The 26,824-nt window shown below is 37.2% G+C and overlaps 1 protein-coding gene across 6 annotated transcripts in view; it reads left to right on the top strand.

Annotated features, from left to right (window-relative positions):
- Positions 1–26,824, top strand: part of METTL25 (methyltransferase like 25) — a 182,604-nt gene that overhangs the window by 113,628 nt on the left and 42,152 nt on the right. For 2 of the 6 annotated variants that reach the window (XR_012380677.1, XR_012380672.1), the window contains 2 exons: positions 10,263–10,369; positions 11,858–18,536. The gene's annotated coding sequence lies outside the window, so the exon portion shown is untranslated. Of the gene's footprint in view, positions 1–4,828; positions 4,921–10,262; positions 10,370–11,857; positions 18,537–26,824 lie in introns of those variants that run through there. The other 4 variants (XR_012380673.1, XR_012380676.1, XR_012380675.1 and 1 more) reach the window with 4 other exon arrangements.

Genomic DNA, 26,824 nt, shown 5'->3' with positions numbered 1-26,824 from the left:
CAGTTTGGCTATTGTGGACATTGCTGCTATAAACATCGGGGTGCACGTACCCCTTCGGATCACTACATTTGTATCTTTGGGGTAAATACCCAGTAGTGCAGTTGCTGGGTCGTAGGGTAGCTCTATTTTCAACTTTTTGAGGAACCTCCATATTGTTTTCCAGAGTGGCTGCACCAGCTTGCATTCCCACCAACTGTGTAGGAGGGTCCCCCTTTCTCCGCATCCCCGCCAACATCTGTTGTTTCCTGACTTGTTAATTTTAGCCATTCTGATTGGTGTGAGGTGGTATCTCATTGAGGTTTTGATTTGTATTTCCCTGATGCCGAGTGATATTGAGCACTTTTTCATGTGTCTTGGCCATTTGGATGTCTTCTTTGGAAAAATGTTTGTTCATGTCTTCTGCCCGTTTCTTGATTAGATTATTTGTTCTTTGGGTGTTGAGTTTGATAAGTTCTTTATAAATTTTGGATACTAGCCCTTTATCTTGATATGTCATTTCTAGCACAGTTTTAATATCAACTTTTTTTAATGAGATTATTGGTAGTGTGTTTTCATTCTAATAAATGGGTTGCAGATGCTTGGAGAAGAAAGGATTTCATTAAAATTACTGCTGTTAATAGCATAATTCCTAACTTTACGATTAATGAAACCATAGTAAATTCAACCAAGATCTCCTTAGCATTCTTTTATGAAGATTTAAACTAAATCTCATGGAGTTTTGTTAAGTAAATAAAGCAATGTTACAGAGCTTCTGAAGGTCGAAGGTCATAGGTCATAGTAGCCTCATGGAGTGTCATCATACACACATTTATGTCCTGATTTTTAGATTCCAACCTCTCTGTTGTAGAGAGGTGCAAATTCATAAGGAGGATAGGATAGCTGTTTGTTGGCCAGATGAGAAGTGCCATCTTTGAAAGATAGGAAACAGAAGACCAAATTTCTATAACTTTTCAAAGAACAGAGTATATGTGTTTCTCATCAAGTTAAGACATTAGAAAGTCCAACAAAACTTCGTTGAACATCTGTGAACGGACTACTGGTTGCTTTCACACTTACTGCAATCTTTAGAACAACAAAGTAATTTAATAACATGCATTAGGGACATAGATCCTTAATATTCGTAACAGTAGTATACACCCAAGGAGCAAGCAGTAATACTTAGAATGGTTCACCCATTCCTCATTCACTCTAGGAATTTAATTATTATCCTGAAAGCATAGTGATTTGAATGCCCAGTATCTACTTAAAGCCCACCGTTTTGTTTTTTCCTTTTGTCTACCTTTGTCGTCTCCAAATTTTTGTGAACCAGAGAATTAGGGTCTAGTACTATATTGAAAACTATACAAATAAAGCAAATTAAAAAAATGTAGATATGTTTTCCACAAAAATGTGTTCTCATAGGAAATACATTTAAGAGCTATTTCAGCTCACTGTTCGCAGGTTTAAAAAAATGATTCAATAATAAGAATCCCATTGACATTTGAAATAATGTATTCATTTTTACTACTTTGGGTACTATATCTCATACTTAGTTTTTATTGTCTCATAAGTATATGATAAGGTATAATCAGAACTATGTAATTTAAAATTAAAAATTGCATCATGAGGACACTTTTGAAAGAACAGAACACTAATAATAGTGGTTAATTATAAGTTAAGAAGATCTGGGACGCCTGGGTGGCTCAATTGGTTAAGCGTCTGCCTTCAACTCAGGTCATGATCCCAAGGTCTTGGGATCAAGTCCCACATCAGGCTCCTTGCTCAGCAGGGAGTCTGCTTCTCCTTCTGCCTGACTCTCTCTCTCTCTCTCTCTGACAAATAAATGAATAAAATCTTTTTAAAAAATAGGAAGATCAATGAAAACCAAAAAGTTCCCTGCCCGAGACATTAATTTTAATTAAATCTTAATTAATTACTAAAAACAAACAAGACAGTTGCTGATTATTAAATACCAAATTCTTTGACATTTACATATCATATATAAAAGGGTCATGAAAAGAATCAGAGAAGGGATTTTATAAAGAGATGTTTATAAATGAAATTTCAAAATTCCAAAGCAAAATTTCAAAAGTAGCCATCCAAGCAGATGTCCACACATCATAATGTTAAGGCAATAACATTCCCAAAAGCTGGTGAGCACAGAGCAATGCATAAAGACTTCAACATAAGAGTTACAAGATGTATTTCTTAGTTACCAATACTGATCTTTCTGGACACTAGAGTGATAAATAAAAATTGGAGTTCACTCCATGACATACTTCTCTGTCCAAAGATTAGTTTCCAGTCATAGATAATATATGGGAAGCAAAGATTAAGAAGGATATTTCCTGCATCACTTCTTTTTCTCAAGTAAACCGAGCTTAGAGCTTATTACTCAAAAATGCAATCCATGAACCAACAGCATCAGCATCTCCTGGGAGCTTGTTAAAATGCAGGACCTCAGTCCCCACCCCCAAATCTACTCAATTAGAATGGGTATTTTAAGGGGATCCCCAAGTGTTTATCATTCGATAAGTCAGTCTTAAAATGATTCCTCTGAGATAGTTTTATGCCCAAGAACACGGAATACCCTGCCAGGCTCTGTAGTGTCTACTGCATTCCATTCCAGTATTGGGGAGCATGCAACTCTTAAGGGTACTCACAACCTTGCCGTAAATGGACCTACATCTTGGCTCATGCTCAAGAGGTCTGTATCTAAGAAGGTTAGATCCCCCTTTCTTCAGTCACTGCCAAAGAATAAATAAAAAGGAAACCAAATTTTCACAAACCCCCTCTGCCTTCAGCTTGACATTCTTTAACAGCATTACTTCAGAAGGACTTGTTAATAAATTTTTGGTTTGAGTTGTGGGTTTTTTGCAACCATTTCTCACAACTGACTATGGCAGTGTCTTAATTGCAATGTAAAAGATTTATTGTGGAAGTAAATTTTAAGAATGTGAAAATATTCTGTATTTTATCTATGTATCTCTCAAAACTCTAACTTCTAAAAAATATATATAGCAACTATGAACAACTCCTCAAAAGGCCTTTATAATACTTTTGGTGGACATTACACACCATATGCTGTGTTTCTCCTGTTTATCTCTGATTATGGTATCTTTTCACCCAGGAGATCTTTTCATATTAATAAAGATAGCAAACCCCTGTCATTGAAATTTGCACAGAATTTATTAAGAAAGTCAAAATACAGTGAATCTATTGAGGCAAACAAGTCAGGTTCTTGGGCTGAAGTTCAAGTTCCTTTAACATACAAGCTGTCATTTTTACAAATCCATGAAAAATGAGTGAGGAATTTGGCTCTTAAATAATTTGGTCATGCCATTTAAAGCTCTTTACTTTTTCTTTTTTTGTTAGAAAGAAGTGAAGAAAATATATTTAAATTACTCACATTCCCACTTTCAAGTAGTCATTTTCAGTTGGTCCAAATGCATACATTGTTTGTATTTGCCTTAACAGTCAACATACCCTTTGTATTTTGCCTCTTTTAGCTAATATTATATAAGAAATGCTTTCCCATGATTCTACACTGCCTTCATAATGATCATTTTTAATGACTTCATAAAAGTCCATCCTAATGAGATATATTCTATTTACCCATTATTTTATTGTTAGACCTTTAGGTTGTTTCTAGCCTCTTGAATAGTCTCCAGCCTAGATATTTGTACATAAAATACAAGGAAGCATAGACAAGCAATCTATGAATGACTTGACAGAAATCAATTAAGATAACAAGTCTTCTACATAAATGTGCCAATAAACTTAATTCAAACATACCCTCCCAAAATGCACAAATGGCCTGTCACAAAGTAAAAAAATAAATACAAAGAACCTTAGGTGCTCCATATGATTATAAAAAATAATCTATAATCTTTGTTGTAAACTTCTTCTCTGGACCGAAGAAACCACCTCCAATCTAGTAAATGCTAACAGCATATAGTTTAACTGAAAGTATGAACAGACACAGAAGGCCAATTTAAACAGATGTCATTATCAAAAAAATATTTACCCCATGTATTAGTTACTAATACATTACATGTATTAGTTAATAGATGGAAAATGGCCAGCTTGACAGGAAGAGAAGAATGGGGCCACTTCAGTTATAGATTTCATTGAATCTCCCCAGAAGTTCCATTTTTATTGGCCTCATATTCAGTCCAAAGGTGTTGCATAAGCCCCTTCCTGGCAAGCAGGAATACATCATCAATTTCCTTGACAGTTTTGAAAGTCTACTATTCAAATTGCTCTTTCACCATCCCATTCTCCATGGAAGGTTCCAATATGTTAACATAATTCCAGATTCACTATTCTCAAATGTGCTGGCATCTGAGCAGCTCTCTCTGAAGGAGTCTTCTTGAGTGGCCAGATACATTTAAAAAATTTTAGAGGTACTCCAACTTTATATTTCTCTTACACACATACATACCATTCATACAGTGTCCTTGGCAACTACTCAATTTTTAAAAGGTTTTTTAAACTCCAAATGACATGATGGGTTATAATAATAATGCCAAGTAAATATTTATTGAGTGCCTATGCCGTGCTAGGTGCTGTTCTAAGCACTTTATTAACTTATTCAATCCTCACAATAATCCTAATAGGAAGGGACTATATTATTTCTGCTGCTTACTACAGAGGAAATTCAGATACAGAGAGGTCAAGCAACTTGCTCCAAGTAGGAGGATGCAGGAAGAAAGCTATGGAACAGTAAAGTCATGATTCAAATCCAGGCGTTCTGGCTTGAGAGTCTAACCACCTAACCACTACAGCGACTGTCTTACCACTTGATCATTTGAGGGTCTTCTGTGTTGGTCTTCTTCCATTTTTTCAGTTTCTTCTTGAGAAAAGCAAGATAATGGTGGATGCATAACCCTGTAGACCTCAAGCAATTGATGATTTCTTGGTTTTCCTGCCTCTAAATGGGTAGGTATCATAGTCTGCCAATCAGATGGAACTCTTTGCAAATGGCTAGAATAATATTTGGGGGTTTTTCTTAGAAGCCTAAAAAATGTTTCAGTACTAAAGTGAAGGAAAATATGTGTGCAACTACAACTGTAAAGTAATTTTGAATTTTCTGTCTGAAATAATAACGGATAATTCTTTTATTTTTTCTACTAGAAAATTAAAGCTGAGACTTCAAGTCATTTTTCCCAAAATTACCTAGCTAAAACTTGAAGATACTAAAATATAAAATAAATGGCAATTCTGGATAATATTCACTCAGTGGCATGCTTGGAACAAGAGACAAAGTCATTCTCAACATCCTCTCTTCTAACATGTAACTAACTCCTACTTCTTTAGCAGTGATCACCCTCAGCCCACTTTAATGATCTTGCTTTTTTTTAAAAAAAAGCAAAGGGGCACCTAGGTGGTGCAGTCAGTTAAGCATCCAACTCTTGATTTCAGCTCAGGTCATGATTTCAGGGTCCTGAGATCGAGCCCCATAGCAGGCTCTGTACGCAGCATGAAGTCTACTTGACATTCTTTCTCTCCCTCTCCCTCCGCCCCTGCTCTTGCACATGCGCACACATGCTCTCTCTCTCTCTCTCAAATAAAATAAATACATTTAAAAAAAAATAAAGGAAAACCAGTCATTGAATTTCCCTAGCTTTTTGACAACCTCCAATTCAAAACTGGATCCCATGGTTTTAAATCCTCTCTATAACCATGCATACAGGCCTAAATCCTAAAAGAAGCTCCTAAAACTCTACTTTATTGAGACAACCTACAGTTCCTCTGGAGTCCATTCCCTCAGCTGCAGTAAGTGAAATAAATCTGACTTGGACTACAGGGTTTTTTCCTAGTCCTCTTTGGTCGATGGGCTATAACAGTTGTCTAGATCATTTGACTAGATGAAAGGTGGTGCTAAGGTACACTGAAGAACAATATTTGGGAGAAAACTGACAATTCCATTTTGAATATGTTGAGTGTAGCATGGTTTTGAGAAATTCAAGCAATGTTAAAGAAGCACTGGTATGTAAGGGTCAGTACAGAACAAAGGGAAGCATGAATGCAAGTTTAAGAAGTTATCAACATAGAGATGGAAATTGAAACTAGGATATGGATGAGATACTCAGTGCAAAAAGCACAGGAAGAGAAGAATGGAGAAACTAGGACTGAATCTCTAATGACTCCAGTATGAAGATTCTGTAGAGGAGGATGAGCAATAAAGGAGGCTGAGAAAGCACATTCAGAGATAAACTAGAAAGACCAAGAATATATCATCATATGAACCACAGAAGAAATTTCAGGGCCTATGAAGTGACCAGTGGTTCAAAGCATTTGAGAGAGCAATTAAGAAGAGAATGGAAAATTTTCCTTTGGAGTTCACTGATATTTTTTGTGCAGAGATTTTTCAGAATTTTGATGGAAGGAGAAGCCAGATTAAGTGGATGAAGAGTAAGTATGAGGTAAGGAAAGTGAAAAAAGAAAGGTCTTCCAGTAGAAGGGACAGTGTGGTAATGCTATATATAGTGGTTAAAAGAATGGATTCTAGAGAGAGACTGATAAGAGTTCAAATTCTAGTGTCCCTCACTAGCTGTGTGACCTTGGTTAGTTTACTTAACTGATTTGTGCCTCATTTTTCTGTCAACTGGTGGGGGAAATAGTAACAGACCATTTGGGGTTGTGAGAAGGAATAGATCAATTAACAGACCTTCGTAAATAGTAACCTCTTAATAAGGATTAGCAACAATGATTTCAAAAACATGAGATGGCATGCCTCTGTAGGGGCCTGAAAGTAGATTTGATGTGAACAGTGAGTATGGAGATAAGACCACAAAGAGATTTGACAGGATCCTAGATCTAGAAGACCTTGAGTGCCATGCTAAAGAGGTACATTTCCTCTCACAGCATAAGGATTCATTGAGGGAGTTTAAGAAGAGAGTGATGTGATTATATTTCTATTTTAGAAAAATCACTGTGCAACAGGCTAGAGGATGGATTGGAGGGAGGCCAGAAAAACAGGAGCCCATTTCAGAAACCTAAGTGAGAAGTGATAATGCCTGGATTAAGGCAGAGGAAGTAGAAATGGAAAAGAAAAAAAATAATCCAAGGGGTAAAATTATCATGACTTGGTTACTGATTGTGTATCATAGGTGAGGGAGAGAATGAAGTCTAGGATACTCACTTTTCACCTCCAAGTTTCTAGTTTGGTTGCCTAGCTGAGTAGTATGGCCATTTACTGAGGAAGAAAGTCTAGGTTTGCTTGAGAATTAGGATTATTGTTCAATTTTGGATATGCTGTGTCTGTGCAACACCCAAATGATAAAGATATCGAATATGCAACCTAGAGCCCATAGGAAAGTTAGAGCTCAAGATCCATAAATGGTTGTCTAAGTTAGGAGTATTCAAGTGATTACTGAGGAAGAATATCTAGAGAGAGAAGAGTACTTGGAAAAAAATTAAAAACATTATTCAGAGAATTTAGGAAAATAGCATCAATTGACAATAAACAAATGTTAAGCTTCAGGGAAGGTGGTATATGGTGAAAAAGATGATGGCATGGGGTAGTTGGTTTTCTCTAAAGAAGGATTTCCAGAAGGCCTCAGTGGAAAAGGACAGCAGCAGTGGGAGAATGAGAGAGAAGAAGGAAAAACTCAGCAGTATAGACGTAAGAGCATGATGGGGCTAGCTGATAGGAGGTGCATGTGTTTTGTTCAGGTGACTAGGCGAAGGCATGTAGTTCCAAGTTTTTGGTGATTCAGAGGCCATAAAGGCCTCTGATGGTTGCTTTCTGTGTATGATAATTATCATTCCAGGCCTCTGATGATCACATCCTGTGTATGATGTTGTACACTTAGCCTGAGTCAAACCCCTTTTTCCTTACCTTCTAGCCTGGTGAGCTCTATGAGCTCTACTCACATTTCATGACCCACCTCTAAAGCCACTTTCTCTGAAGCTCTTCCCCAAGTGACCTTAGCAGGCTTAATTTTTCCTTCTTCTAAGTTTCCACAGTATATTGATATACCTGTGTCATTGTAAGTAAAACATTCCTACTCTACAGTGGAATTCAAAGACATGTACATAATTTTCCCAAGGTGACCCAGGTTTTCTGGCTCCCAAGATCAGTATTTATTTCATTATATCACTGCTCCCCTTCTCCTCCAGGAACATGGAAGAACCTCATGACTACAAACTTTTAGCCACTACTGGAGTTTATTCATTTGGCTAAGAAAGCATATAAAGGCCTGTGTCAGATAAGCTTGAAGTGAAGGGAGAGAGACTTTGCAGAGTAGACTTCGGTGCCCTTGCCAACCTCTTACCTTTCCTATAGATCACCCACATCATTTCTCCTGCCCTCCTTCCCACAGTCTCATTTGAAGAGATACTTTCTTTTTCTAAGGGTAATTCTGTTATCTGTGCTCCTAAGTCCTGACCCATAGTTATACTCCAGAACAAGGGCAAATACCTAAAAAATAAAATAAATGTTTGAGAAGGAAAAAAAATGACAACTACCACTAGACTCTGTGTTCTGTATCAATATCACCCCCCTTCCTTGCCTTTATATTATAAAGTTTGAGGTTAAGATCATGGTTGAGGGGAAGCCACAACTCTGTGTCTCCACTTCCTGCCTTTATTCATTGCCAACTCAGAGCAACCAGATGCCTCTCTACCATCCCAGCAACTGGCCAGTGCCCTTGCTGGCATCTATATCATTAGACCCAAAGGACTCTTTCTTGACCATGCTGTGGTATCTGCCATTGTTGAGGATTCCCATCTTTAAACTTTCTTAAACTATAGATGTCATTCAACTTGACCACATTCTTTTCTTCTTTCACCAAAGGGTGAACCTGGGCAGCCATATTTTATACTAAGACCGCAGGTGATAGGAGTGAGAGTAGATACCTGGTCAAGGTAGTCTAGAACCCTGATTGTGACCTGGCTCAAAAAGAAGAGTCAGACCTATCAGATTCTCTCTTTCCTAGGAATTTGAAATAGAAAACACTTTGGCATGGGAGCTAAAAGGTCATGCTGTATAAAGAGATTCTGGAGGCAACGTTTGACCATGTGAAGCCAAAATTGTGAGGGTCAGAAACTACAAATGAGCAGAGGAAGACATCCTGAGAGAGAAGAGATAAAGCCAATATAGAGAGAAACAGGCCATAAGATTTAGGGAGGTGGAGGGAACATCTGATCCCCAAGAACTTGCTTTCCAGAAGCCAAAAGAGCCACTTTACTTTAGAGTTTTCTCCTTCCACTCTTTGTTCACTTCCAGCCTTCTTTGCAGACTATTCTCTATTTGTCATTCAAATATTAGTTTTTTTTCCTTTGACGGCTTTGTTCTTGGGCCTTTTTCAATCTATATGCTTTCCAAGAAACATGGTCATGGCTTCCAAAACTGCCTGTATCTGATGATGCTCACTCAGATTTAATTTCTAGGCTAGCTCTCCCTCCTGAATCTCTCTCTTGAGCTTTTGGCCATGTTTACCCAACTGCCTGAAGGACATTGCCGTTCCCCATGGGTATTCCCCTAGCACCTCAAAATCAGCATGTCTAAAATTAAACTTTCCTGTCAAAAGCACTTTTCCTCTGATACGCCTTTTCAGGGAAGGAAACTTGTCACTGAAAACCAAAATCACCCTAGACTCCTCTCTCCTTCCAAACCACTTAAACATTAAGTCATTGTCATTCAGTCTCTTATGTTTCTCTTCACTGCCTCCCCTCTCCAATGCCACTGCTACTGTCTAAGTTCAGAGCCTCATAAGAACCTCCTGCTTTCCTTGGCATTAATCTCCTACCCCCGCCTATAACTCTTCTATGGCCTTGCCATTTTCTTACGGGAAAATCCAGACTCTTTAGCATGGCATCCAAATCTTCCATGATGTTTTTCCTGGTGCACTCCATCTAACCATAGTTCCAAAGTATCCAGCATTTAGCATGGCATCCAAATCCTCCATGATGCTTTTCCTGGTTAATTCATCAACATAATCTTTTGCTGCACTCCATCTAACCATAGTTCCAAAGTATCCAGACTTTCTTTGACTTCCATAGTATCTCAAGTGTTGCCTCCATCTGGACTTTGCCCTCACTGATCCCTCCCAGGAGGGCTAACATCCCTTTCTCTTCTAGTCAACACATTCCTACATTGTCCTTTAACATTTATGATGTTTTCTCCACGTATAAGTCACTGTCTTTTTTATGATGTCCTAACTTTGTACAGATGAATATGACTTCATTGCGCTTACTTTTAAAATGTTTTTATTCCTCCGTCCATCCTGGAGGGGCAGAAAACATATCATTTTTACTGTTTGTCCTGTGCCTAGCAGTGAACACGTTCAGAACATGCTGTGGAGAAAAGGGAGGAAATGAATACACTGATCCTCCATGGGAAAAAACTAGCCCTTCCTCTGAGAGAAAAGAATAATGCCAGGTAAGTGAAGTCACAAAATTTTATGGTCATAATTAAAAATGCCTAACAAAAACAAAAAATCCTGTCCTACACAAGAGAAAGAAAGGGACCATCCTCTTCCTCAGCAAGTGTAATGTCGCCTCAGTAATTGTAAGCAGACACCTCTAAAAGGTAGACCGTCTGTTTCCCCCAAAGGATCACTGAGCAAGATGAAACAGTTTCCCGGACTAAACAGAAACCCTCAAAAATATAAAGATTTTACATCTACACTCCTATCTTCACAAGATATCAGGGATATGAGGCTGGAATTTGCTCCATTTAGATCCTAATAAACAAAGTGAAAATGGAGCCCATCACAGAGAATGGTCCCAGTACCCTGGCAGACACAGGCAGGAAAGACTCTGTCACAGCTGATAACATTGCTAAAGAGTCCATTAGTCCCTAATTAGCTGAGCAGCCCCTGCTGCTGCCCGGCTTGAGGACAGTTTAAATAGGAATGTTTCTTAGTAACAGTCTCTATTTTGGATGTAATAAATGACTCATTCAATCCAGGATGGGAGAGTATCTTGCTGCTCTACCCTGGGTCCTCTGGGACTGAAGTGCTAAAGGAGAGATGGGGGCTATGAGTCTGTATTTGGGTGTCCCTACCCTTTGCCCACCCTGTCTAAGTGCATGATCATGTGCCACCCACCAGGCTAGGAGTGAAGGAGACTGGCTACAGCCTAGGAGACACACTAAGAGAGCCTGGGAAGGGCACCCTGAAGAAGGCACAGGAAATAGGGAGGGGCCCTTGCAAGAAGGGCTTCATTGGGCAAGGGCTTAGCACTATAACAGCTTCTGGGGAAAGGACCTGGGAAAAAGAACTTTTGCCTGGTAAAATGCAATATTTTAATATTTAATACTGAATATTCTAATCAAGAGTGGGAAACTGGGGGCAGCTGGGTGGCTCAGTCGTTAAGCATCTGCCTTCCTCTCAGGTCATGATCCCAGGGTCCTGGGATCGAGCCCTGCATCGGGCTCCCTGCTCGGCGGGAGGCCTGCTTCTTTCCCTCTCCCACTCCCTCTGCTTGTGTTTCCTCTCTCGCTGTGTCTCTCTCTGTCAAATAAATAAAATCTTAAAAAAAAAAAAAAAGCGGGTGGGGGGATGGGTTAGCCTGGTGATGGGTATTGAGGAGGGCACGTTTTGCATGGTGCACTGGGTGTTATGAACAAACAATGAATCATGGAACACTGCATCAAAAACTAATGATGTAATATATGGTGATTAACATAACAATAAAAAAAATTAAAAAAAAAAAAGCGGGGGAAGCTGTTTCAGCTTCTGCATTGTGAGAATGATTGTCTTCCTTGACATTTCCTAGGGGAGTTGGGGATAAGCAATGCATAATTCCTCCCTTGGCCATTCTTCTGCCCCAGGGCTCCAGGCAGATTTGAGTTGGATGCTTGCTCATGTTTCCTCTGTCTGACATAGTCTCTTCCCATCCTAGTTACTGCTTTCTTATTCTCCAGGTGTCCTCATATGTGTCAATTCCTGTGGGAAGCATTTGCTGATATTCTGCCCCATACCTCCACCACCACCCAAGTGAAGGGTAAGAACATCATCTTGGTCACTCCCATGTATGCTTATTAGGGCACATAGACTGTAAATTGCATGCCTACTTCCTTATCTGCCTAGTGGAACCTAAGTTCCTCAAAGGCAAGAACCATGTGATACACCTTTGAATCTCCAGATTCTGACCTGTAGCATTGTCTAATCTCACATGTTTAATGAAGGTTTATTGAAACTTTCTTAATAAGATGAAATAATATACAATATATTATGATTATGTATAGTATAAGATGAAATAATGCAGAGCTGGTAATAGTGCAATATTCTAAACTGAAGTAGTAAAGACGCTTTTATTGCAAGACAGCCTAAGTAGTAGGTCTGTGAAATGGGAATACAGAGGGCAAATCTAAACCATTTCTGTGCCATGGACCCCTTTGGCCATCTGGAAATGTCTTTGGGCCTCTTCTCAAACATTTTCTTTTAAATACAAAGTGAAATACATAATATGACAAAGGAAACCAATCATATTGAGATCGTTACTAAAAAATTTTTTTAAAGTTATAATTTAGTAGTATGTGTGTGTTTATTAACTCATTGAATAAAAAGATCATGTAGCAGTTCTAAAACTCTAATTTTTAAGTGACAATAAATGTCAACAATATTTGAAGATTCCGGCCATAACTGTAATGTGACACAGAAATATCTGTACCTTCTATTGGCAAAAGTTGCGAGTACTGCCAGTACTGCTGTTTGTTGTCCACCTTTAGAACTGAAGGAAACCCTAAATTACTATTAGCAATTAGTGAGAATAAAGAAGAACATTTTCTCCAAGCTCCAAGATCACGGATGCCCTGAATTCTATCTGTGGATCCTCTGGGCTCAGTCAACCCCCTGTCTGTGAAACACAGGGAAACAGAACACCTAAAGTAACTACCAAGAATAGCAATTCTTTCATCTTTGGAGGAATGGTATCTTCTTAAATCAGTGAGGTCTCCACTTACACTCTATAGTGAACAACTGTTTCAGAGGTACTTAGGTTTCTGAAGGATAACAATATCCACTTTATATATATAAAATATAACAGTCTACAATACTTACTAGAAAACTTCAGTAATAACAGCAGGGTGGTATTTGTTTAAAGATAATTATATAGATGAATGGCACAGACTAGTGAGCTCAGAAATCAGCCCACACCTGTTCAGTCAGTTGGCTTTTGACAAAGCTGCCAAAGCAATTCAGTGGGTTTAAATACTTTTTTCAACAAGTTTTGCAAACAACTGCATATCAAAATGAAAAACCAAAAAAGCTTAACTTTTACCACATATCACATACAGGTTACTTGAAATGGATCTTTGACCTGAATGTAAAAAACTGCTAGAAGACAACATAGGAAAAAATATTTGTGACCTTTGGTTAAGGAAAGATTTCTTAGGCACCAAAAACATGAAACATAAGTGAAGATTTCACAGATTGGACTTCATCAAATTTAAAATGTCTGCCCTTCAAAAGAAAATGAAATGCCCTGTTAAGAAAATGAAAAGACAGTCCACAGATTGGTAAAAGAAAAAAAAAATTAGCAAAGCTCCTACCTGATAAAGAGCTTGTATGTAGAATACAAAAATAGACAAAAAAAAAAAACCCTCAGTAAAAAGAAAGGCAAAAGATTTGAACAAATATTTCGCCAAGGAAGATATACAAATGGCAATGAACATGTGTAAAAATATTCATCATTAATCAAGAAAATATGAATTAAAAGCACAAGGAGGCAGGGAGATACCACTACACAACCTTTCAAATGACTAAAATTAGAAGGATTGATAATATTGTTAGAGCCCACATAAAACAAAGAGAGCTCTGAAGATTGCTCAGGCAAATGCAAATAGTACAGTTATTTTGGAGAACAGTTTGGCAGATTTTTTATAAAGTTAAACATATACTTACCATATGACCCAACAATTCCACTCATAGATATTTACCCAAGAGAAATGAAAACATATGTCCACACAGCAAATGTTAATAGTTGCTTTATTCCTGTAGCTGAAAGTCTATCACAAGCGAAATGGATAAAATTATTATGATATATTCATATGATGGAATACTTCTCAACAACAAGCAATGGACTACATGTACATGTAACAACATGGATGAATTTCAAAAGCATTATGCTAAGTGGCTAAGTGAAATAAGACAGACACAACAGATTACATTCTGTATGATTCCATTTGTATGACATTCTAGAAAAGTCAAAACCGTAGAAACAGAAAACAGATCGGTCACTGGTTGCCAGTGGGCTGTGTGTAAAGAAAGGGATCATCTACAAAGGGGCATACGGGAACTTTCTGGGGTGATGAAAATGTCCCATATGTTAATTTGGGTGGTGAATGCACGATTTGTATGTTTGTCAAATTCATTAAACAGTACACTTAAAAAGGGTGAATATTGCTGCATATAAATAATTGTATCTGAATAAAACTTGACTTTTTAAAAAATTCTAGTTTTATCAGAGAGACATTATAAATGATATTTTGTTACTAGAGCTAAATTGTCCTTTCAGAGAATTCAGTCTTAGGATTTTCCCCCAAAATGAAAGGCATTTGTGCATACTCTACAGAGAGGAACAGATGCATTGGCTCAGTGTCTTATTGAGTTTATACGCTATTTGGAAATTGGATTGCTTTAACAAATTACTTGCTAGCCAGGAAAAGCATTAAGGGATTATTTGTCCACCATGATTTCAAATTTTTCCCTAATGATAAAATCATTTGAAATAAAAGGCAGCAGCCAAAGTAGTTTTACTCAGGGAGATATTATTTCATACATAGACATGTAAGAAACGGTATAAGCAAGAAAAGGAAATATACTCCAATTTTTAAATTTTTAAACTTACTTTAAGTGTTATAAATAACAGCAAACAATTTCAATCCTAAATAGCACATATTTCAGATTTCCTTATAATCGCTTCTCAACTTAAAGACTTGAAATCACATATGAATGTGGGTGTTTAAACTTCACTTTTTGCAGTTTGAATCTTTACTTCTCAGGCCACTTTAATACCTATTTCAATGCTGTTTGAGGATACTGTTGGATTATATTACTGTTTTTACTTGTTTATGTGCTCTAATGTTTTCCTACTGTGCTAGAGAACATTTTGCTTTAATAGCATTCTATGTATTTCAAGAATTTCTTTGTGAGTGATGTGTCTTTCAATAAAGCAAAGAGAAACTTCAAAATCTTCATAAAAGCAATGTCCTTCATTTACTTGTTAATAGAACAGTAACATTATCTGCCTTATCCAAAATAATTTTTTTTCATTCATAGTAAGTGAAGAACCAACCAGCACTTATTTTAAATGAGTTTCTGTGTAACTGCCAAATTAAATGAATTAATCTTTACCTTTGGGTCTTTTACTGTCATAATGTTAGTTGTTTTAATGAACTGATGATAATTTATTTTATTTTTTTATTCAATTTTTTGCCAGAAAGGCCAAACTAACTTCAAATATTTTTCATTTTTTCCAAAGATATGTTTGATCTCCCAGTAAGTGTTTACTGTGTTTACATGATATCTCTTCTTTTGTATATCTAGATCTGCTGCTAATACACTAGCTGCTAGCCACATGGGCTTATTTAAATTATTTAAAATGAAAAGTTGTGTTTCTCGATCACACTGGACAAATTTCATGTGGTCAATAGCCATATGTGGTTTGTGGCTATCCTGTTGGAGAGCACAGATATGTAATATTTCCATCATTGTCTTAGTTCTTTTGGACAGGGGTGGTCTAAATCAGGGTCAGGAAACATTTTTCTTGAAGGGCCAAATAGTAAATATTTTAGAATTTATGGGCCAATGAGCAAAACTGAGGCTGCTATTTAGGTACTTAAGTAACCATTTGAAAAATAGATCCACTTAAAGACAGAAGAAAAAAGTAAACATTCTTAACTTGATGGCTGTAGAAAGCAGGCAACAGGCTGGATTTGAGCCATAGTTTGCCCACCCGTGGTGCAGATCTTTCAGTCCTTGATTCATTAAGCACACCTTTATTGAGTACATCTATGTTTTAAGCACTGGGCAACATATTAAGCAAAGTGTAGTGAACAAGAAAACATAGTCCCAGACCTTATGGAGTTCAGAACATAACAGGAAAAGCACTTTAACAAAAATTGCACGATTCATCAATTATTATAATTTAACAAATAAAATGAAAGGATGAACAGGATGTTATGAAAGGAAGTAACAGAGGAACCTAAACTTGTGTGAAAGATTGACTTGATTCTAAAAATTATAAATTATCTGCAACTAATATTAATCTGTAATATATGGCAAGTACTGTTTCTTACAGTCTTTGTAGTTGACCCATGTGAGAAAGATGCTATAAAAGATCTAGCTAGTATTTCTAAATGGATTTATGTTTAAATATATGGTATTCCTATATGCCATCTGTTTTATATATGGGAATTAATAGTACGTCTAAAAATTATATTTGCTAAAATAACGTTTATTGATGTTTGGTGTTTTATTTTCCTCTATTAGAGCCTTTTATAAGAATAAAAGTGTATAAATTAAATGCTTCCTTGTGACCAGAAAAACTTGTGACTAATTAACTCCTAAAGTGGCCCCAATTTCCTATTGTTTGTAATCAAAATTCAAATTGAGCCCTTCATTAAACAAAACAATGCGATGTTACTTTAACAGTTTTTTTTAACATACCAATTTTTCCATTTATGAGAACTCAGTATACAAATCAGCAAAGCAAATTAAAATAAAAATAGATGCTATACTGTCTTCCCATATATTGGCAGTGTTCCTCAAGATTTTATTTGGTTTTCTGAGCTTTTATTGCACTTTGCAGTTCATATAAATGTGGCCTTTTTTATTGCGGTGTCAAGAACTTTATATAAATCTAACTCTTTAACCACCGAGCATGTGAGAGAGATCTGAATGAGCAGAAGCCATTCTAAATTGAGCACATGCCTCGACTGACAAATGGGCCAAGCTGAAGTGGTTTAGAGATTACATCATGTGCCACATACCTGCTTTGTTGCAATAAATAAACCCCAGACTGAAATATGGCTGGTTATACATTGAGATGAGGATGAAATAAAGGGAATGAAATACTTTCTGAGGTCATGACATTGCATTTTAATTCTTCAATTTCGCTATAATTAACAAGCCCAGGAACAAATCTTTCTGCTGATTCAGGTTTAAGTTCTTTTCTGGTGGCAAGTGAAGTGCACCAAGAAGCTAGAATTTGACATTCCCTCCATTGCTTCTTAGAACAATGCATGTTGGAATAAAGCCAAGAATAGTGGAGTTTAAAAACCAATTAAAAAACAAAAAACAGTGACTGAACCCATCAAGAAATGATTCCACTTTTGAATCACTAGCTGAGCTCGGGTCTTCTATTACCTTTGCACAATTTTCAGCACCGAGCTGCTGCTGTTACTCTTTAATGCAACTCTGGGTATAAATTAAAGATGCTGGCTCCCTCGAGGCAGATCCTGAATTCATCTTTACTGAGAGAGAGAAAAAATGTTACACCTACTTAATCTAGAAGTTTGAAGGCCCCACACAGGAATCAGGTCTTAGTGTCATCTGAGGTGGAGTCATCCTGACAGCCGGCATACATTTTCCTCATGGAGCATGGGACGACTTCAGAGCATCCAGTGGTCGATCTATGGATGAGCTCACCCTGGGCTGCTTCCGTCTGAGATTCCTTTGGTCTCCAGGAAGGAGCCTCGCCCTCTTCACTCACACAGTACCATCACTGCTGAACCTGAGGTTGCTCCTTTGGCGGTTTCCATTCGCTGGAACCTTTGACGCAGGAATTGGTGCTTGTACTGAGGTGGAAAGGAGACACAGTTGGCTGCCGCGATCACAGCAGGTGGGGAGGTAGGAGTAATTGGTGCCTTGAATCTACTCCACCCTTTGTTTCTGTACAGAACCTGTGTCAGTTGGATCCGTGTGTCCTAATCCTGATTCTTGAGATCTCAACCATGTCAAAATGTCATCTGGCACAAGTTCAGACTCTACTTGCGTTTCAGATGTCCCGCCATTATCATCTATCACTGAGACCCTTCACGTTTCCTTTTGATTCCTGTAGCCCAGAAGAAGGCTAAAAGATCTGCTGGGATCTCTTTTTCCCCAGTGGAAGCTCTCTGCCTCAGTCAAGATTAATTCTTAAACCCTAAGCAAAATGATGGCCAACAATTGCCCGCCTATTTCAGAACGTGGTTCTCCTTTCTCTGGAATTTTTGTTTATGCTATTTCTTTACTCTCTGATATCATTAAAAATATGTGTTTTGTAGTTCTTACCCTTTTTGGTTTTGCTGTGAATGTGTTGGCTTGCCATGACCTACTATATCCTGCCTGAAAGCAGACCTATTAAATTCAGCATGCTGACATGTTTCATCCACCTCATTAATGTCTCTGTTCCATACAGCAAAAGAGAAACCTATCACAATGTAGTCTTTCTGGTGAGGGGACAGAAGTGAGTATAAAGTTGTGCTTTATAGAATTTGAAAACAAAGCATAATCATTTCCATGAGTATATATTTGAAGATACCACAAAAAGACACAAAACTGTTTTAAAAAATCAAAAGCGCACAGAAAAAAGCAAAATTTGAAAGTTGTCCAGTTATGATGACCTATCTTTTGTGACACGGTGACAAATTTCTAAAGTTTAAATATATTTTTTATTTACTAATATATTTTATTAATATTTCTTTTATGAATAAAATGTTTAGGAACTCACTTTCCACCCTCATTTATGTCCTTTTAAACTTTAAGCAGCAGGGCTCAAAGGAAAAGATTGACGTGTGTTAACTGTTTTCACACATCTCCCACCTAACCACTTCATATACACACACCACCCACACATACATACACAAATGGCACTTAGCTGCATGTGAATTTTGTCAGCCTACTCTATTCTGTTGGACGCTTTAAGGGCACAGGTCAATACATCGATTGTCCTTTGATTTTTTAAATGACATTCTTTATTTTGGAATAATTTTAGATTTACAAAAAAGTTCCAAAAATAGAATTCCCATATACCTATCACCCAGTTTCCTCTAGTGTTAACATCTTACAGTCCCATGGTGCATTTGTCAAAACCAAGAATTGGTACATTACTATTAACTCCAGGCTTTATTCATATTTTAACAGTTTTCCACAAATGTCTTTTTTCTGTTGTATGAGCAAATCCAGGATACCACATTGTTTTTAGGGTTTTGTGATTTTGTTTTAATTGATGTTTCATAAAGTTCCACATTTAAGAATTCAGCGTCCCATTTGTCCTTCTATATAATTATTTAATTTTCATTTGAGAATTTTTTTGAGTGCCAAAGTGCCATGTTTTTCACACTCCAAACTCCTGGGCAGGCCTCTGAAAACAACTTGTCCTTTATTTATGACACTATATATTAAACTAACTGAAAATATTTGAAATATTCAAAATAATGCTTACTTTGTGCAGAGTCCATGAACTCCAACCAGAACACATAAAAGTCAAATTTGAGCAATAAATTTTGATTGATTTTCAAATTCCATTTAAGACATTTTCTGAATAGATTCTCATGTAAAATATTTTAAAATATTGTTTTATAAAAAACTGTTTCCTATAGGATCTGAAAGTTCTTTAAGTAGATTTTTAGTAAAATGTCTGAATAATTTAAATACTATTTCAGATTGTCAGAATGACAAATCTTTTTTAATTATTTTATTACAGTGATTTATCACTCAAGTTTCAGTACTCTGAACATTATTTTTTTTCACTTCAACTAAATAACTGGAATTTTTCTGTTCTGTTCTTTTCCTCATTGTATATATACTCTGAAGCACTTTCAAATTTAAAAAAAAAGTCTTTTATTTAGGGGCCATTAGAGAATGTGCATAAGCCATTATATTCAGTGAAATAAGTATTGTGTGATTGAAGATTAAATAAGGGAATGGATTATGGTTCCATTAAAAGACATCAAGATATTCCTAGAAAAGCTATGAAAATACACTTTTCCATTAAGGAAAAACACTTATCAATGGAGCCGGTCTGGGTAGAGATTGCCTACTATAATATAAAGCAGACATTTCTCAGGACGTGCATGAGGAGGGCATTAGGCTTGCACATAGCGTAACTATCTGCCAGGTAGGACTTCAACTTCTAAAAGTTAAATTTGTAACTCCTATCAACTACAGATGACTGCAAAGCTTGACACAGTTCAAGGGTACAGCCATGATTCTCATTAAAGTTCTGGATCTAGAGATCCATTTGGAAAAGTTTGGAATTAAGATGATTTAGCCTAAAGGGAAAATTGCTTAAGTATGGGTCACACACTTGTGGTTTGAAGTCTTATTTTGTTTGGCCCAGACAGTGGGTTTTATTTGTTTTTAATATTTGGGTTAATTGTTGAACTTTCAAATAGTGGGAAATTACACTATAAAAATTTGAATTGCTCTCATGTCTACATGTCAATAATAAGCTAGAGATTGGGTGGCTCAGTCGTTGAGCGTCTGCCTTCAGCTCAGGTCATGATTCCAGGGTCCTGCGATCGAGTCCCACATCAGGCTCCCTGCTCTGCAGGAAGCCTGCTTCTTCCTCTCCCACCCCCCCGCTTGTGTTCCTGCTCTCACTATGTCTCTCTCTGTCAAATAAATAAATAAATAAAATCTTTAAAAAATAATAATAAGCTAGAGATGAAAAGCGGGCCCTTTTTCAATGGGGCATGCCCTCTCTGGCTGAATGCAATCCCCACCACACAAGATGGTTTCCTTGCCCTGCAACTACCAGTTACCATCACAGCTTATGATGAAGTTTTCCTTTGATAAAAAGGATCTGTTTCCACGGTGTTATTCAAAGTAGAAAAAGGAACTGAGTTTGAGAAGGCAGTGTTCCTCTTTCAGTGAGGTTTCTAATGGGCCCCGAGGATATTAGACCCCATGACTCTGAGGTGGCAGAATATTCATCTGAGGATAGTATTCACTCCATTGACTTTCAAATTGGAGTTAAGATCAGAGTCCAAACATAGTGATTTTTACCTTTAAATTTCTTTTTTATTTATTTTATTTTATTTTATTTTATTTTATTTTAATTTTATTTTATTGTGTTATGTTAATCACCATACATTACATCATTAGTTTTTGATGTAGTGTTCCATGATTCATTGTTTGCATATAACACCCAGTGCTCCATGCAGTACGTGCCCTCTTTAATACCCATCACCAGGCTAACCCATCCCCCCACCCTCCTCCCCTCTAGAACCCTCAGTTTGTTTCTCAGAGTCCGTAGTCTCATGGTTCGTCTTCCCCACCGGTTTCCCCCCCTTCATTTCTCCCTTCCTACTATCTTCTTTTTTTTTCCTTAACATATAATGTATTATTTGTTTCAGAGGTACAGGTCTGTGATTCAACAGTCTTACACAATTCACAATGCTCACCATAGCACATACCCTCCCCAGGGTCTATCACCCAGCCACCCCAGCCCTCCCACCCCCCACCACTCTAACAACCCTCAGTTTGTTTCCTGAGATTAAGAATTCCTCATATCAGTGAGGCCATATGATACATGTCTTTCTCTGATTGACTTATTTCGCTCAGCATAATACCCTCCAGTTCCATCCACGTCATTGCAAATGGCAAGATTTCATTCCTTTTGATGGCTGCATAATATTTGATTGTATATATATATATACCACATCTTCTTTATCCATTCATCTGTCGATGGACATCTTGGTTCCTTCCATAGTTTGGATATTGTGGACATTGCTGCTATAAACATCAGGGTGCATGTACCCCTTCAGATCCCTACATTTGTATCTTTGGGGTAAATACCCAGTAGTGCGATTGCTGGGTCATAGGGTAGCTCTATTTTCAACTTTTTGAGGAACCTCCATACTGTTTTCCAGAGTGGCTGCACCAGCTTTCATTCCCACCAACAGTCTACGAGGGTTCGCCTCTCTCTGCATCCCCGTCAACATCTGTCATTTCCTGACTTGTTAATTTTACCAATTTTGACTGGTGTGAGGTGGTATCTCGTTGAGGTTTTGATTTGGATTTCCCTGATGCCAAGCGATGTTGAGCACTTTTTCATGTGTCTGTTGGCCTTTTGGATGTCTTCTTTGGAAAAATGTCCGTTCATGTCTTCTGCTCAATTCTTGATTGGATTATTTGTTCTTTGGGTATTGAGTTTGATAAGTTCTTTATAGATTTTGGATACTAGTCCTTTATCTGATATGTCATTTGCAAATATCTTCTCCCATTCTGTCAGTTGTCTTTTGGTTTTGTTGACTGTTTCTTTTGCTGTGCAAAAGCTTTTTATCTTGATGAAGTCCCAATAGTTCATTTTTGCCCTTGCTTCCCTTGCCTTTGGCGATGTTTTTAGGAAGAAGTTGCTGTGGCTGAGGTGGAAGAGGTTGCTGCCTGTGTTCTCCTTTAGGATTTTGATGGACTCCTATCTCACATTTAGGTCTTTCAACCATTTTGAGTCTATTTTTGTGTGTGGTGTAAGATGGTCCAGTTTCATTCTTCTGCATGTGGCTGTCCAATTTTCCCAACACCATTTGTTGAAGAGACTGATTTTTTTCCATTCCCTGCTTTGTCGAAGATTAGTTGACCATAGAATTGAGGGTCCATTTCTGGGCTCTCTCTTCTGTTCCATTGATCTATGTGTCTGTTTTTGTGCCAGTACCATACTGTCTTGATGATGACAGCTTTGTAATAGAGCTGGAAGTCCGGAATTGTGATGCCGCCAGCTTTGCTTTTCTTTTTCAACATTCCTCTGGCTATTTGGGGTCTTTTCTAGTTCCATACAAATTTTAAGATTATTTGTTCCATTTCTTTGAAAAAAGTGGATGGTATTTTGATAGGGATTGCATTAAATGTATCGATTGCTCTAGGTAGTATTGACATCTTCACAATATTTGTTCTTCCAATCCATGAGCATGGAACGTTTTTCCATTTCTTTGTGTCTTCCTCAATTTCTTTCATGAGTGTTTTACAGTTTTCTGAGTACAGATTCTTAGCCTCTTTGGTTAGATTTATTCCTAGGTATCTTATGGTTTTGGATGCAATTGTAAATGGGATCAACTCCTTAATTTCTCTTTCTTCTGTCTTGTTGTTGGTGTATAGGAATGCTACTGATTTCTGTGCATTGATTTTATATCCTGCCACTTCACTGAATTCCTGTATGAGTTCTAGCATTTTTGGGGTAGAGTCTTTGGGTTTTCCACACAAAGTATCATATCATCTGCAAAGAGTGAGAGTTTGACTTCTTCTTTGCCGATTTGGATGCCTTTGATTTCTTTTTGTTGTCTGATTGCTGTGGCTAGGACTTCGAATACTATGTTGAATAGCAGTGGTGATAGTGGACATCCCTGCCATGTCCCTGACCTTAGGGGGTAAGCCTTCAGTTTTTCCCCATTGAGAATGATATTCACTGTGGGTTTTTCATAGATGGCTTTTAGGATATTGAGGTATGTACCCTCTATCCCTATACTCTGAAGAGTTTTGATCAAGAAAGGATGCTGTACTTTGTCAAATGCTTTTTCTGCATTTATTGAGAGGATCATATGGTTCTTGTTCTTTCTTTTATTAATGTATTGTATCACATTGATTTGCAGGTGTTGAACCAGCCTTGCAGCCCAGGGATAAATCCCACTTGGTCGTGGTGAATAATCCTTTTAATGTACTGTTGAAACCTATTGGCTAGTATTTTGGTGAGAATTTTTGCATCCATGTTCATCGAGGATATTGGTCTGTAATTCTCCTTTTTGATGGGGTCTTTGTCTTGTTTGGGCATCAAGGTAATGGTGGCCTCATAAAACGAGTTTGGAAGTTTTCCTTCCATTTCTATTTTTTGGATCAGTTTCAGAAGAATAGGTATTAATTCTTCTTTAAATGTTTGGCAGACTTCCCTTAGGAAGCCATCTGGCCCTGGGCTCTTATTTGTTGGGAGATTTTTGATGACTGCTTCAATTTCCTTAGTGGTTATAGGTCTGTTCAGGTTTTCTATTTCTTCCTGGTTCAGTTTTGGTAGTTTATACATCTCTAGGAATGCATCCATTTCTTCCAGAGTATCTAATTTGCTGGCATATAGTTGCTCATAATATGTTCTTATAATTTTTTTGTCTTCTTTGGTGTTGGTTGTGATCTCTCCTCTTTCATTCATGATTTTATTTATTTGGGTCATTTGTTTTCTTTTTATAAGTCTGGTCAGCGGTTTATCAATGTTGTTAATTCTTTCAAAGAACCAGCTCCTAGTTTCGTTGATCCATTCTCCTGTTCTTTTGGTTTCTATTTCATTGATTTCTGCTCTGATCTTTATTTTTTCTCTTCTCCTGCTGGGTTTAGGCTTTATTTGCTGTTCTTTCTCCAGCTCCTTTAGGTGTAGGGTTAGGTTGTGTATTTGAGACCTTTCTTGTTTCTTGAGGAAGGCTCGTATTGCTATATACTTTCCTCTTAGTACTGCCTTTGCTGCATCCCAAGATATTGAACAGCTGTGTTTTCATTTTCATTAGTTTCCATGAATTTTTTAAATTCTTCTTTAATTTCCTGGTTGACCCATTCACTCTTTAGTAGGATGCTCTTTAGCTTCCATGTATTTGAGTTCTTTCCGACTTTCCTCTTGTGATTGAGTTCTAATTTCAAAGCATTGTGGTCTGAAAATATGCAGGGAATGATCCCAGTCTTTTGATACCAGTTGAGACCTGATTTGTGACCTAAGATGCGATCTATTCTGGAGAATGTTCCATGGGCACTAGAGAAGAATGTGTGTTCTGTTACTTTGGGATGGAATGTTCTGAATATATGTGTGAAGTCCATTTGTTCCAGTGTGTCATTTAAAGTCTGTATTTCCTTGTTGGTCTTTTGCTTAGATGATCTGTCCATTTCAGTGAGGGGGGGTGTTAAAGTCCCCCACTATTATTGTATTGTTGTTGATGTGTTTTTTTGCTTTTGTTATTAATTGGTTTATATTATGGACTGCTCCCATGTTAGGGGCATAGATATTTACAACTGTTAGATCTTCTTGTTGGATAGGACCCTTTAAGTATGATATAGTGCTCTTCTTCATCTCTTATTATAGTCTTTGGTTTAAAATCGAATTTGTCTGATATAAGGATTGCCACCCCAGCTTTCTTTTGATGTCCATTAACATGGTAAATGGTTTTCCACCCCCTCACTTTCAATCTGGAGGTGTCTTTGGGTCTAAAGTGAGTCTCTTACAGACAGCATATCAATGGGTCTTGTTTTTTTATCCAATCTGATAGCCTGTGTCTTTTGATTGGGGCATTTATCCCATTTACATTCAGGGTAACTATTGAAAGATATGAACTTAGTGCCACTGTATTGCCTGTAAGGTGACTGTTACTGTATATTGTCTGTGTTCCTTCCTGGTCTATGTTACTTTTAGGCTCTTTCTTTGCTTAGAGGACCCCTTTCAATATTTCTGGTAGGGCTGGTTTTGTGTTTGCAAATTTCTTTAGTTTTTGTTTGTCCTGAAAGCTTTTTATCTCTCCTTCTTTTTTCAATGACAGCCTAGCTGGATATAGTATTCTTGGCTGCATATTTTTCTCATTCAGTGCTCTAAATATATCATGCCAGTCCTTTCTGGCCTGCCAGGTCTCTGTGGATAGGTCTGTTGCCAATCTAATGTTTCTACCATTGTAGGTTACAGACCTCTTGTCCCAAGCTGCTTTCAGGATTTTCTCTTTGTCTCTGAGACTTGTAAGTTTTACTATTAGATGTCAGGGTGTTGACCTATTTTTATTGATTTTGAGGGGGGTTCTCTGTGCCTCCTGGATTTTGATGCCTATTTCCTTCCCCAAATTAGGGAAGTTCTCTGCTATAATTTGCTCCAGTATACCTTCTGCCCCCTCTCTCTTTCTTCCTCTTCTGGGATCCTAATTATTCTAATATTGTTTTGTCTTATGGTATCACTTATCTCTCGAATTCTGCCCTCATGATCCAGTAGTTTTTTATCTGTCTTTTTCTCAGCTTCTTTATTTTCCATCATTTGGTCTTCTATATGACTAATTCTCTCTTCTGCCTTATTTATCCTAGCAGTTAGAGCTTCCATTTTTGATTGCACCTCATTAATAGCCTTTTTGATTTCTACTTGGTTAGATTTTAGTTCTTTTATTTCTCCAGAGAGGGTTTCTCTAATATCTTCCATGCTTTTTTCAAGCCCAGCTAGTATCTTTAAAATCGTCATTCTGAACTCTAGTTCCGACATCTTACTAACGTCCATATTGATTAGGTCCCTGGCAGTCAGTACTGCCTCTTGTTCTTTTTTTTTGAGGTGATTTTTTCCATCTTGTCATTTTGTCCAGAGGATAATAGATGAATGAGAGAACAAAATGCTAACAGGGTAACAACAACCCCAGAAAAATATGCACTAAAGAACTCAGAAGAGACCTGAAACCAGGGGAAAAGAAAGGGAAAGAAAGAAAAAAGAAAAAGAAAAAGATAAAAAAAAAGAATATGATCAGTTATGATCAGGCTGGTGCATAGATCAGTGCCACATACTAGATTTTGGGCATATTTTGGTCTGTTAGAAGAAAGTGCCTCCCAAAATTTTAAAGAAAGAAAAATTTATGTATGTACAAAAATAAGGGTAAATATGATGAAGGGATGGAATATGACTGTAAAGATGAAAATTATAAAAGATTTTATAAAAGGAATTGATAAGAAGTTGGTTGAAAAAAGAAGAGGAATTTTTAAAAAAGGAGAGAGAGAATGTGATCAGGCAGGAGACTAGAACAAAGCCATACACTAGAGATTTAGGGTATATTTTGGTTTAATAGAAGAAACTGTATCCCAAAATTTTAAAGAGAGAACAAACTATATATATATATACCAAAAATAAGGTTAACTACAATGAAGGAATAGAATATGACTCTAAAAATGAAAAAAAAAGATTTTAAAAAAAGGGATTGATA

Source organism: Callorhinus ursinus, unplaced genomic scaffold (assembly GCF_003265705.2).
Source record: "Callorhinus ursinus isolate GAN/ISIS: 27379988/994484 unplaced genomic scaffold, GSC_fseal_2.0 scaffold14, whole genome shotgun sequence".
Classification (NCBI taxonomy): Eukaryota; Metazoa; Chordata; class Mammalia; order Carnivora; family Otariidae; genus Callorhinus; species Callorhinus ursinus.
This window is presented reverse-complemented; position numbering and strand designations above follow the sequence as displayed.